This window comes from Plecotus auritus (genome assembly GCF_963455305.1).
Source record: "Plecotus auritus genome assembly, chromosome: 10".
Classification (NCBI taxonomy): Eukaryota; Metazoa; Chordata; class Mammalia; order Chiroptera; family Vespertilionidae; genus Plecotus; species Plecotus auritus.
The window spans coordinates 34720708-34735328 of NC_137785.1; the positions used below are offsets into that span (position 1 = coordinate 34720708).

Sequence of the window (14621 nt, forward strand, 5' to 3'; positions counted from 1 at the left end):
CACTTGTCGTTTGTTGATTTGTTGATGATTGCCCTTCTGACAGGTGTGAGATGGTACCGCATTGTCGTTTTGATTTGCATCTCTCAGATAATTAGTGACTTTGAGCATATTTTCATATGTCTCTAGGCCTTCCTTCTGTCTTCTTTTGAAGTTTCTATTAAGGTCCGTTGCTCATTTTTTTATTGGATCATTTATTTTCCTTTTATTAAGTTGTATAAGTTCCCTGTAGATGTTAGAGATTTAACCTTCATCAGTGATAACATTTGCAAATACATTCTCCAATACAGTGGGTTTTCTTGTTGTTTTGTTGATGGATCTTTTGCTGTGCAAAAGCTTTTTATTTTGATGTAGTCCCATTTATTTTCTCATTAGCATCTATTGCCCTAGGAGCGGTATCGGTGAAGAAATTGCTTCGGCATATGTCTGAGATTTCTCTGCCTGTGGATTCCTCTAGTATTTTAATGGTTTCCCATCTTATGTTTAAGTCCTTTATCCATTTTTAGTTTATTTTTGTGTATGGTGTAAGTTGGTGATCTAGTTTCATTTTTTTGTATTTATCTGTCCAGTTTTCCCAACACCATTTATTGAAGAGACTGTCTTGACTCCATTGTATGCTCTTGCCTCCTTTGTCAAAAATTAATTGAGTGTAGTGGTTTGGGTTGATATCTGGGTTCTCTATTCTATTCCATTGGTCTATATGTCTGTTCTTGTGCCAGTACCAGGCTGTTTTGAGAACAGTGGCCTTGTAATACACCTTGAAATCTGGTATTGAGATCCCACCTATTTTGTTCTTCTTTCTCAGGATTGCGGTGGCTATTCGAGGTCTTTTTTTATTCCAGATGAATTTTTGGAGAGTTTTTTTTAGGTCTGTTGGTATTTTAATGGGGAGTGCATTGAATCTATAGATTTTTGGGGGTAGTATGGACATTTTAATGATGTTGATTCTACCAATCCATGTACATGGTATGTCCTACCAACTGTTTACGTCGTCCTCTATCTCTTTTTTCAGAGTCCTGTAGTTTTCCGCGTATAGGTCTTTTACCGCCTTAGTTAAGTTTATTCCTAGGTATCCTAATTTTTTTGGTGAAATGGTAAATGGGATCGCTTTTTTAGTCTCTCTTTCTGTAAGTTCACTGTTGGTGTATAGAAATGCCATAGATTTCTTGGCATTAATTTTGTATCCTGCTACCTTGCCAAATTCATTTATTAAGTCTAATAGTTTTTTGATGGAGTCTTTCGGGGTTTTTTATGTATAATATCATGTCATCTGAAAATAAGGACAGCTTTACTTCTTCTTTTCCAATTTGGATGCCTTTTATTTCTTCTTCTTGTCTAATTGCTATGGCTAGCACATCCAGTACTAAGTCAAACAGGAGTGGTGAGAGTGGGCATCCCTGACTTGTTCCTCTTCTTAGGGGAAATGGTTTTAGTTTTTGCCCATTGAGTATGATGTTGGCTGTGGGTTTATCATATATGGCTTTTATTATGTTGAGGTATGATCCTTCTATTCCCACTTTGCTGAGAGTTTTTATCAAAGGCTGTTGGATTTTGTCAAATGCTTTTTCTGCATCAATTGATATGACTATGTGATTTTTATCTCTCAATTTGTTTATGTGATGTATCACGTTTATTGATTTGCGGATATTGTACCATCCTTGCATTCCCGGGATAAATCCTACTTGGTCATGGTGTATGATCTTTCTGATGTACTGCTGGATACGATTTACTAGAATTTTGTTGAGGATTTTGGCATCTACATTCATGAGGGATATTGGCCTGTAATTCTCTTTCATTGTGTTATCTTTATCTGGTTTTGGTATTAGGGTGATGCTGGCTTCATAGAAGGAGCTTTGAAGTGTTCCCTCCTCTTGAATTTTTTGGAATAATCTGAGGAGGATAGGTTTTAGTTCTTCTTTCAATGTTTGGTAAAACTCTCCTGTGAAGACATCTAGCCCCGGGCTTTTGTTTGCTGGAAGCTTTTTGATGACTGCTTCAATTTCTTCCATAGTATTGACCTATTGAGATGTTTAGATTCTTCCTGATTGAGTTTCGGAAGGTTGTGTTTTTCTAGGAATATGTCCATTTCCTCCAGGTTGTCCAGTTTGTTGGAGTTGTTCATAGTATTTTTTAACAATCCTTTGTATTTTGGTGGGGTCCGTTGTTATTTCTCCTCTTTCATTTCTGATTTTGTTTATTTGGGTCCTCTCTCTTTGCTTCTTGGTGAGCCTGGCTAGAGGTTCATCAAACTTATTTATCCTTTCAAAAAACCATCTCTTGGTTTTGTTGATTTTTTTTTTTTTGGTCTCTATGTCTTTATCTCCGCTCTAATCTTTATTATTTCCTTCCTTCTGCTTACACTGGGCTTTTCTTGTTGCTCTCTTTCTAACTCTTTGAGTTGTATGGTTAGGTAATTTATTACCATTGTTTCTTGTTTTTTGCAGTAGGCTTGTAGAGCTATGAACTTCCCTCTCAGGACTGCTTTCGCTGAGTCCCATAGATTTTGGATTGTTGTGTTTTCATTGTCATTTGTTGCCATGATGTTTTTTTATTTCTTCTTTGATCTCTCTGGTAACCCAGTCATTGTTTAATAGCTTGCTATTTAGCCTCCATGTGTTTGATTTTGGGGGGGGGGTTGTTTTTATTCTAGTTGTTTTCCAGTTTTATGCCACTGTGATCTGAGAAGATGCTTGATATGATTTCTATCTTCTTGAATTTGAAGAGACTTTGCCTGTGACCCAATATATGGTCTATCTTTGAAAATGACCCATGTGCACTTGAGAAGAATGTATATTCTGTGGCTTTGGGGTGAAATGTTCTGAAGATGTTAATTAAGTCCATCTGGTCTAGTGAGTCATTTAGGATGGATGTTTCTTTGTTGATTTTTTTTGTTTAGAGGATTTGTCCAATGGTGATAGTGGGGTATTAAAGTCCCCTACTATGATTGTATTGCTGTCAAGCTCTCCCTTGATATCCTCCAGGAGTTTCTTTATATATTTGGGTGCTCCTATATTGGGTGCATATATGTTTACCAGAGTTATTTCTTCTTATTGGATTGCTCCCTTTAGTATTATGAAGTGGCCTTCCTTATCTCTTTTTATGTCCTTCACTTTGAGATCTAATTTGTCAGATATAAGTATTGCTACCCCAGCTTTTTTTTCATTTCCATTTACCTGAAAAAACTTTTTCCATCCCTTCACCCTCAGTCTGTGTGCATCACTTTCACCATTGTTATTCAACATAGTGTTGGAAGACCTAGCCACAGCAATCAGACAAGAAGAAAGATAAAAAGCATCCATATTGGAAAGGAAGAAGTAAAATTATCATTATTGGCAGATGACATGATATTGTACCCTAAAGACTCCATCAGGAAACCACTAAACTTAAAAAATTACTCCATCAGGAAACTACTAAATTTAAAAAATGAATTCAGAAAGGTAGCAGGTTACAAAAGCAACATCCACAAATGAATGGCATTTTTATACACCAATAATGAACTGTTAGAAGAAACTAAAAAAGCAATCCCATTTACCTTTGCAAAAAAAATAATAAGATACCTACTTGGAATAAATTTAACCAAGGAATTAAAAGACCTGTACTTGGAAAACTATAGGGCATTGAAAAAATAAATAGAGGAATACACAAACAATGGAAGCATATACCATGTTCTTGGATTGAAAGAATTAACATCATTAAAATGCCTGTACTACCCAAAGCAATCTACAGATTCAACACAGTCCCTAATGGCAGACCCAGCCAGCATGGCTCAGTGACCATGGACCAGGTCATAGTTCGATTCCCAGTCAGGCCATATGCCCAGGTTGCAGGCTCAATCCCAGTAGAGGGCGTGCAGGAGGCAGCCGATCAATTATTCTCTCTCATCATTGATGTTTCTATCTCCCTCTCTCTTCCTCTCTGAAATAAATAAAAATAAATTTAAAAAAATAAAATGAAATAAAAATAAAATACCAATGGCATACGTCACAGTTAGAACAAACACTCCAAAACTTTATATGGAACCAAAAAAAACCTTGAATAGCTGCAGCAATCTTGAGAAAGAAGAGGGGTCATAATAACAGATATCAAACTATACTACAAAGCCATTATAACCAAAACAGCCTGGTACTGGCATAAGAATAGGTATATAGACCAATGAATCAGAACAGAGACCCCAGAAATTGACCCACACCATTATGTTCAATTGATACTTGAGAAAGGAGGCAAGAACACACAATGGAGTAAAAACATCTCTTCAATAAATGATGTTGGGAAAACTGGACTGACACATGCAAAAAAAAAAAAAAAAATGAAACAAGACCGCCAACTTACACCATACACAAGAATAAACTCAAAAAGGAGAAAAGACTTAAATGTAAGGCATGAAATCATAAAAATCTTAGAAGAAAACATAGGCAGTAAAATCTCAGACATCTCACGCAGCAATACATTTACAGATACATCTCCTAGGAGAAAGAAAACTAAGGAGAAAGTAAACTAATGGGACTACATCAAAATTAAAAGCTTCTGCAGAGCAAAAGAAACCACCATCAAATTGAAAAGAGAACCCACTGAATGGGAGAACATATTTGCTAATGATACATCTGATAAGGGGTTAACATACAAAATATATAAAGTATTTATACAACTCAACAAAAAGAAGACAATCAATCCAATTAAAAAATGGGTAGCCCTAGCTGGTTTGGCTCAATAGATGGAGCGTTGGCCTGTGGACTGAAGGGTCCCGTATTCGATTTCGATCAAGGGCACATGCCTGGGTTGCGGGCTCAATCCCCAGTAGGGGGGCTTGCAGGAGGCAGCCAATCAATGGTTCTCTCTCGGCCTTGATGTTTCTATCTCTCTCTCCCTCTCCCTTCCTCTCTGAAATCAATAAAAATATCTTTAAAAAATATATATGGGCAGAAAACCTGAATAGACATTTCTCGAAAAAGGACATACAAATGGCCAAGAGACACACGAAAATATGCTCAAAGTCACTAATTATCAGAGAAATGCAAATTAAAACCACAATGAGATATCACCTCACACCTGTCAGAATGGCTATATCAAAATATCAACAAACAACAAGTGATGGCAAGGATGTGAAGTAAAGGGAACACTAGTTCACTGCTGGTGGGAATGCAGATTGGTGCAGCGCTATGGAAAACAGTATGGAGTTTCCTCAAAAAATTAAAAATGGAGCTTCTGTTTTACCCAGAGATCCCACTTCTGTGAATATATCCTAAAAATTCCAAAACACCAATCAGAAAGAATATACACAACCTTATGTTCATAGCAGCATTATTTACAACTAGAGGCCCAATGCACGAAATTCGTGCATGGGGGGGTGGGGTGTCCCTCAGCCCAGCCTGCACCCTCTCCAATCTGGGATCCCTCTCACAATCCAGGACTGCTGGCTCCCAACCACTCACCTGCCTGCCTGCCTGATTGCCCCTAACCACTTCTGCCTGCCAGCCTGATCACCCCCTAACCACTCCCCGGCCAGCCTGATCAACACCTAACTGCTCCCTTGCCAGCCCAATTGCCCCTAACTGCCCTCCCCTGCAGGCCTGGTTGCCCCCAACTGCCCTTCCCTGCTGGCCCGGTAACCCCTAACTGCCCTCACTTGCCAGCCTGGTTGCCCCTAACTGCCCTCCCCTGCTAGCCTGGTCCCCCCAACTACCCTCCCCTGCAGGCCTAGTTGCCCCTAAAGGTCCTCCCCTGCAGGCCTGATCCCCCCAACTGCCCTCCCCTGCAGGCCTGGGTCCCTCCCAACTGTCCTCCCCTGCAGGTCTGGTCGCCCCCAACTGACCTCCTCTGCCAGCCCAGTAACCACTAACTGCCCTCCCCTGCAGGCCTGATTGCCTCCAACTGCCCTCCCCTGCAGGGCTCGTTCCTCCCAACTGCCCTAACCTGCTGGCTTGATCACCCACAACTGCCCTCCCCTGCTGGCCTGATTGCCCACAACTGCCCTCCCCTGCCGGCCATCTTGTGGCAGCCATCTTGTGTCCACATGGGGACAGCCATCTTTGACCACATGGGGGCGACCATCTTGTGTGTTGGAGTTATGGTCAATTTGCATATTACTCTTTTATTAGATAGGATAGCTGAGATTTGGAAATAGTCAAAGTGCCCATCAATAGATGAATGGATAAAAAACAACTGTGGGACATTTACACTATGGAATGCTATGCAGCTGTAAAAATGAGGGTCCTCTCATCCTTTAGGGCAGCATGGATGGACCTGGAAAATATTATATTAAGTGAAATAAGCCAATCTGAGAACAACAAGTATCACATGATCTCATTTATTTATGGAATCTAATGAACAATATTAATTGACCAACAAAATAAGACCCCAAGCAGGGAGGCATGGATCAGACTGACATACCTCGATGTGGGGTTGGGGAGAAGTGAAGAGATAAACCAAAGTACTTATATACTTACTAGAGGCCCGGTGCATGAAATTCGTGCATGGAGGGAGGGTCCCTCAGCCCAGCCTGCACCCTCTCCAATCTGGGACCCCTTGGGGGATGTCTGACTGCCAGTTTAGGCCCAATCCTGGGATCAGGCCTAAACTGGCAGTCAGACATCCCACTGGCTCCTAATTGCTCACCTGCCTGCCTGCCTGGTCACCCCTAACTGCCCCCCTCTGCCATCCTGATTGGCCCTCACTGCCTCTGCGTGCCAGCCTGATCACTTCTAACTGCACCCCCTGCCAGCCTGGTCACCCCTAACTGCCCCCCACTGCCGGCCAGGTTGCCCCCAACTGCCCCCTCCCTGCCCACCTGGTCGCTCCTAACTGCCCCTCCCCACCAGCCTGGTCACCCTTTACTACCTCCCTGCTGACCTGGTCGCCCCCAACTGCACCCCCCCACACCAGCCTGGTCGCCTAATTGCCCCCAACTGCCCACCACTGCTGGCCTGTTCACCCCCAACTGCACCCCCCCACTGGCCTGGTCACCCCTAGCTGCCCCCCCCCTGCCAGCCTGGTTGCCCCCAACTGTCCCCCCTACTGGCCTGGTTGCCCCACACAGCCTGCTTGTTCAGACATTTGGTCGTCCCTCACTAACCCCCCTGCCGGCCTGGTTGCTCCTAACTGCCCCCCCCCCCCACTGCCAGCAAGGTCACCCCCAACTGCCCCCTCCCTGCCCACCTGGTCGCTCCTAACTGCCCCTCCCCATAAGCCTGGTCACCCCTTACTACCCCCCTGCCGACCTGGTCACCCCCAAATGCCCCCCTCTGCCGGCCTGGTCACCCCTCACTGCCCCCCTGCCAGCCTAATTGCCCCCAACTGCCCCCCCTGCTGGCCTGGTCACCCACAACTGCACCCCCCCCCCGCCAGCCTGGTCACCCCTAGCTGCCCCCCCGCCAGCCTGGTCACCTCTTACTGGCCCCCCTGTCAGGCTGGTCGCTCCAACTGTCCCCCCTGCTGGCCTGGTCGCCAACTGCCCCCCCTACTGGCCTGGCCGCCCCACGCAGCCTGCTGTTCAGTCATTTGGTCATCCCTCACTAACCCCCCTGCCGGCCTGGACGTAGGCAGCCATCTTGTGAGGGTGTGAGGGTCAATTTGCATATTACTTCTTTACTATATAGTATATGCATAGCCCATGGATACAGGCAATAGGGTAGTGAAGACCTGGGGTGGCGGGAATGGACTGGGAGGTGAGGGGGAAGGGAAGGGGAGACAGGGGAGATATCTGTGATATTATCAACAATAAAAAATATATATATTAAATGAAAAATTAAAGATTCAACTAAATGCTGCCAACAAGAAAGGCACATAGAAGCATGGAACAGACTGCTGAATCTCAGAGGTAAAGTGGGTAGGCAGCAGGGCGGGGAGGGGAGGAGAAGATTAATCAAAGAATTATATGCATACTAGTGGCCCAGTGCACAAAATTCGTGCACATTAAAAGGGGATTAATTAGAGGAAATAATTTAATATTGCTATTTGCCCTTTCTCTATAATAGAAGTGTCAGAGATTAAAGAAAATTAGTAAAATGTATATGAAAACCTTCCTCCTGTCAGAGACTGGGGCTCACCATGGAACCCAGAGTGAAGTCTCCGCCCACCCACATGCACCTCAAAATTGCGTGAGACCCAGACCCAGCCGGCCCCCCCCCACACTGAGCTAGATCCAGACCCGGCCAGTCCCACCCTTGTCAAGCCCTGCTGGGCAGGGGGCATAGCCTCAGGTCCCCTGGCCTGGCGCCAGGACGGCGGGGGGGGACACGGCCTGAGATCCCCTGTCAAGCCCCGCTGGGTGGGGGGGCATGGCCTGAGGTCCCCCGTCAAGCCCCGCCAGGTGGGGGGGGGCGCAGCCTCAGGTCCCCTGGCCCAGCACCAGGAGGGGGATGCAGCCTCAGGTGCCCCGTCAAGCCCCACTGGGCGGGGGCGTGGCCTGAGAGTTCCCCTGACCCAGCACTGGGGGTGCACCTTGAGGTCCCCCGTCAAGCCCCGCTGGGTGGGGGGCATGGCCTGAGGTCCCCTGTCAAGCCCAGCCAGGCAGGGGAGCCCAGCCTCAGGTCCCCTGGCCCAGTGCTGGGGTGGGGGGCATGGCCTGAGGTCCCCTGTCAAGCCCCACCGGGCAGTGGGTGCAGTCTGAGGTCCCCCGGCCTGGTGCCAGGGTGGCAGGAGCAGCCTGAGGTCCCCTAGCCCAGCACCAGGACGGGAAGTGCACCTTGAGGGCCCCCGTCAAGCCCCGCTGCGTGGGGGGGCGCAGCCTAAGGTCCCCTGTCAAGCCCTGCTGGGTGGGGGGTATGGCCTGAGGTCCCCCAGCCTGCCACTGGGGCAGGGGAAGCAGCCTGAGGTCCCCTAGCCCAGCCCCAGGATGGGAAGTGCACCTTGAGGTCCCCTGTCAAGCCCTGCCGGGTGGGGGGTGCGGCCTGAGGTCCCCTGTCAAGCCCTGCTGGGTGGGGGGCATGCCCTGAGGTCCCCTGTCAAGCCTTTCCAGGTGGGGGACATGGCCTGAGGTCCCCTGTCAAGCCCTGCCAGGCAGGGGGGTGCAGCCTCAGGTCCCCTGGCCCGGTACTGGGGCAGGGGGTGCGGCCTGAGGTCCCCCGGCGTGGTGCCGGGGCAGGGGGGCAAGACCTGAGGTCCCCATCAAGCCCTGCCATGTGGGGGGCACGGCCTGAGGTCCCCTGTCAAGCCCCACCGGGGCGGGGGAGGGCGTAGCCTCAGGTCCCTGCTGATTGCTCGTTAAGGCTCCTTAAGGGAACTTGGCCTCAGCTGTGGGTGCATCCATCTTTGTGACCGAGTGATGGTCAATTAGCATATTCCCTCTTTATTAGATAGGATATGCATGACCTGTGGACACAGACAATAGTGTGGTAAAGGCCTTGGGGGAGAGGGCAGAGGAAACAGAGACGGAGGAAATGGGTGCAGGGAGGGGAAAAGGGGACATCTGTAATACTTTCAAATAATAAATGTAATTTTTTTTAAAGAAATGCACTTTAACCATCAGAATACAAATAGGTTAAAAGTAAAAGGATAGAAAAAGACATACCATGTTAATACTAATGTAAAAAGCTGGAGTGGCTACATTAAATATCAAAGTAGAGGTTCCAAGCAAAGAATATTACTGGGATAAAGGATACTATTTCATAATGATTAAAGGGGCCAATCCACCATTAGGACATGTAATCTAAAATATTTATGTACCTAATAATAGGGCTTCAAAATAGATGAAGCAGAAATAGACAGATTTTTAACTGAAGGTAGAATAAATTACATAAGATTGGCAAGTGATAATTTTTAGCAGGTTCATTATATTTTTGTGTACATTTGAAAATTTTTAAATGTTAAAAAAAACGATGCTGCTATGTCAGAAATATGAATTTCAAATCCACTCTTCCTTAACTTAACGAATATTGGGAAGCATCTATCACAATTTACTGCTCATATTCCTTGCTCCCAATCTATAGAAAACTGCCTTGTCCCTGCATTATTTGAAAACGCTTAGCTAGGAAATTTCAAAAAGAAAAAGATTTCTATGTCCTGTAACAAACAGAGGGAGATCAGGAAACAGAGAAAATATCTACTCACCCTGGACTTTGCTTTTGAATGCATAACAGCCATTTTTTTTTTCCCTCCTCTGGCCCTACTCTCAAGAAAAGAAAATGGAATTATGAAATACGAGGCCCTTCTTAGGGCATATTCTAAATTAGAGCATAACTACCCTTATTTAACATGGAAGGCAGTCAAACAGTCCTCCACTTTCTGTATCAGAAAGAAGATCACAGCTGTCTTGGGCTAGAATTTATTTCTGGATTCAAAGTTGTCCCCTGGAAACAGACCCCTACAGGGGAGTGTAACAAGTTCTTAAGTGTGTGGCTTGCCTCATACAGCACACTCTCTGAAAGCATTTCCACTCCTGGAACCCCATTACATTTATAAGTGGCCTTTCTTTAAGCTGTTACCAGCTTTAAAATTCTCATCTCAAGACCTGTGTCTTAGAAAGAACTCATTCACAGGCTCAAATTTCTGACTTCTTGTCACTTCTTGCATCCAATACCCAAAGTGAGAAGGCACTGGAAAGCAGCAAGGAACCTACAACTGCAATCCCAGGATGAGGTAAGGCTACAGAATAAAGCAATCAATAGAGGCCATGTCTGAATGGGGGAAAGGGAGAGGGTCCTCACTGTGGCCAGAAGAGAAAGAAATCAAGTCATCAAGGAAGGACAAAGCCAGGTGGGACTCATGACCCATAGGCTAACTCTAGCCCAGAATGAACCCCAGAAATACCAAAACACAATTTTACCTCTGTACCCCCACTGAACTCTCATATGGGCACAGACTATAAAATATACAAATGATGACACAAAGGGACACAATCACATTTCCACAGCCACACAGCCAGTCACATTCACCATGTTAATACTACACTGTCAGACCACCTAGTCTTAACAAAATCTAAACATACACAGAGTATACACACAACCTCATTCAAGCACATCCAAGCACCCTGTCAGGGACACACAATGGCCCAAAACACCCTTTCACAGCAGCAATTCTACTCTTTTCACAATCTCGAAGACAACACGGCCACACAGTCATACAATCAGTCAGAAAAATACAACCAAGTACCAGGTCGAGGAAAAAGCAGTCACAAACACTAAACCACAGCAACATTTGTAACACCTCAAAGTCACAGGAAAACCCCAGTAATACACATGATACAATCACATCCACAACCTCCAAGTGACACAAGAACATCTAAACACTCTTTCACAACAGCACTGTCGCGCACCTCTAACAACACCAATCATAGCCGTATTATCAAACCGTCAGAGTCATAAACAACTCACACAAACACTTAAACACAAAACCACCGTCGCACACTCCCATTCACCTAGACAAGTCACCAACACGTCATGCTTGTCTCACAATACAAATCCACAAGAGGCCCGGCCACACACGAAATTTACACCGACGCTTCCTCGGAGCATTCCCGCCCACCTCGACGGAAGGTACAGTTCAGGATCGCCCTCGGGGTCCAGGGCGACTTCGGCTTCGCGGGTCCCACCAGAGCTGGCCCAAGCTCCTCCACAGATACAGCTCTCTCCCAAAGCGAGGGCCCCAAATCCCGCGAACAAACGGAAAGGAAGCCGCCTTAGGAAGCGGTGGCTCTGGGAAATGTAGTCCAACCACCGGAAGGCTGCGGCTGGCCGGCGAAGACGCTAGAAGACATAGCCACCTAGCGGCGCTCGCGGACCAGGCTGCCAGGACGCGCTGGCGCCCAGGGCCGCAAGGGGATTTCTGGGAGAGCCCACGGGTGCTTGGCACGCAGGCGCAGGCGTGGGGGCCAGCTGGGCAGGGTGAGGCCAACCAGAATCCCACACGACCAGAAGGTGGGAGGGGCCGGAGGGTCCAGTGCAGGGGAGGAGCTGGTGCGGGGCAGAGCGGGGCAGGGCGGGGCTGGGACCAGCCAGCAGGGGTCCTCAAACTTTTTAAACAGGGGGCCAGTTCACTGTCCCTCAGACCGTTGGAGGGCCGGACTATAGTTTTTAAAAAAAAACAATGAACACCTATGCGCACTGCGGCCCGGGACCAGTTGACTGCTAAGCAGGACAGGCAGCGGCACCGGGCTGGCCGGATAAATGTCCTCGGCGGGCCGCATGTGGCCCGCGGGCCGTAGTTTGAGGACCCCTGAGCCAGAGCCTCCGACCAGCAAGAGACCCTTTTTGTGCCTTGCCTGGCCCTTAGGTGTGTGATGTGTGTGAAACAACGCCAGATGTTGTCAGGCGCACTGAGTCCCTCGCAGCAGGGTTTATTTCTTCCCTTGTGTGATTCTAAATGCTGTTGGGTGTGGGGTGATCCCTACTTGAAGACACATGGTATTGGCATTTTTCATGACTGTGGGATTGCCTGACAGAGTAGGGACCTCTGCTATTGTGCCTTCTTTGTTTTGTGTCCATAATTGAGTGTGGTTGCGTGACTGACTGGGGTTTTTTTTTATGTAAAATGTGCTTTTCTTGTGCCTGTGTTTCAGTGTCTGTAGGAGTTCGACCAGAAAAAGAGCATTGTGTGACTGTGAAAAAACAATGGATGGTCAAGTTATTTATTCCTTGAACACTAATTTGATGATCTGGAAAAAGTTACCAGTTTATCTGGCAAATAAATTATTTTTTATCAGAGCAAATACATGTATTATGGGGAAGACTACAAAACTAACATCTTTTTTTAAAGAAAGTTTATTTCAAAACCAGTCACAGAGTAACTGTTTTTTCCTCTGCCACTGTCCCCCAAAATAGGCATCCATTATTTTTTACTATTAGGATGACATTGTTGGGAAAGGTTGAAAGGCCATGGACTAATTAAATAATATAAGTTTATACATAAGAAGAGTGAATTTTAGCAGAGTCCAGCATTCGATTTCCTGAATTCCAGGTCAAACCCTTCTCCCATCCTCTCTCTCTCTCTCTCTCTCTCTCTCTCTCTCTCTCTCTCTCTCTATATATATATATATATATATATATATATATATAATTTTTTAAATTATTGATTTCAGAGAGGAAGTCTCTATATATATGTATATATATAATTTTTTTAATTATTGATTTCAGAGAGGAAGGGAGAGGGATAGAGAGATAGAAACATCAGTGATGAGAGAGAATCATTGATTGGCTGCCCCCTGCATGCCTTCCACTGGGCATGGAACCTTCAACCAGGGCATTTGTCCTGACCGCAATCGAACACGTGACCTCCTGGTTCTAAGGCGGATGCTCAACCACTGAGCTACGCCAGCTGGGCAACTCTCCCCATTTTCTGATGAACAAACCTTGCCTCACAGAGAAAGGAACTTAAGTATGTATGATTTGTTGGTAACACTGAGCTTGTCTTCACTTTAAGATGTCATGGCCTTTTAAAAATATATAATCACAGGCTTTTTGAAATTCCAGCACAGAGAAGAGTTATAATTCCACCACTCCTCCAGGAGGAAAAATTTTAATAAAATTTGCTCTGACTTGTAGGACCCTATACCAAATACTTTGATCTCTTCCTAGTAAATATGACTGGAATAGCAAGTTTGGTGATGAGGATTGTTGAATGAATGAACAAGTGTACATGATTCAGTATAGCTATGTGAAATAAAGGTGGTTAAATTGCACTGAGTTAAGTGTGGGTAAAAGTGGAACAAGACTTTCGTTAGAGCATGAATGCGAGATTTATATTTGCATGTTTTTTTTTATAGGTTACACATTCTGGTTTCAAATTAGATGGCATACATTGATTTGAAACCACATCTAATTGATTCTGGGTTATTTCTTTTGGTTTCTAAATAGTTGTGATGACTGCTTGCAAGAAGAAGGAGGCTATTGTTTAAAAGTGGAAAACAGCCCTAGCCAGTTTGGCTTAGTGGATAGAGTGTTGGCCTGCGAACTGAAGGGTCCTGGGTTCAATTCCAATCAGTGGCATATGCCTGGGTTACGGGCTGGATCCCCAGTGGGAGCCGTGCAAGAGGCAGCCAATCAATGATTCTTCTCTTTCATCATTGATGTTTCTATATCTCTCTCCCTCTCCCTTCCTCTCTGAAATCAATAAAAATATATTAAAAGTGAAAAACAGGAATTTTTAACCTGAGATGAATAGCTTCCATATGGATGGTCTTTTTATTGTGACATTTTGTATGTGTAGATATGTGAAAAATTTTTTTAGAGAAAATATAGGCAGTTTTGTCAGAACCACAAAGAGATACTTTGACCCAAAGAAGTTAAGACTAATAGAAATACAGATTGCAGGAGCTGAGAACTTTTTTTCGCATACCGTATGACATATTTAATCTAAAAATATAGTATATATTTTATGAAGGTATACACCAAACTCTTGTCATTGTTATTCTTTGGAGCGAGAAGTGTCAGAGGTGACTTGAAACATTACTGATCATCTCTTTTTTGTCTTTAACAACAAAAACATCTTACTCATTTAATTTTAATTTTAAAAATTCAAAAGAAAGTGGATACTTTGAAGATTTGGAGCAAGAAAGTGAGCCACGGGACCTAAACTCTGTAGAAGCAGACAAAATCCAGAAAAACATGCCCCCTCACGAAGACTGCAGAGTGATAATTTTTTAGCCCTCAGGTAACTTCTTTATCAACTGTCAGTTTCAGATTTATGTCCTTGTG

At 45.2% G+C, this 14621-nt stretch overlaps 1 protein-coding gene across 5 annotated transcripts in view; it reads right to left on the minus strand.

Moving 5' to 3' along the window:
* Positions 1–11605, minus strand: part of ZNF571 (zinc finger protein 571) — a 119149-nt gene extending 107544 nt beyond the window's left edge. The window contains exon 1 of one of the 5 annotated variants that reach the window (XM_080644809.1): positions 11455–11605. The gene's annotated coding sequence lies outside the window, so the exon portion shown is untranslated. The remainder of the gene's footprint in view (positions 1–11454) is intronic. The other 4 variants (XM_080644807.1, XM_080644810.1, XM_080644808.1 and 1 more) reach the window with 4 other exon arrangements.
* Positions 11606–14621: the final 3016 nt, after the last annotated feature.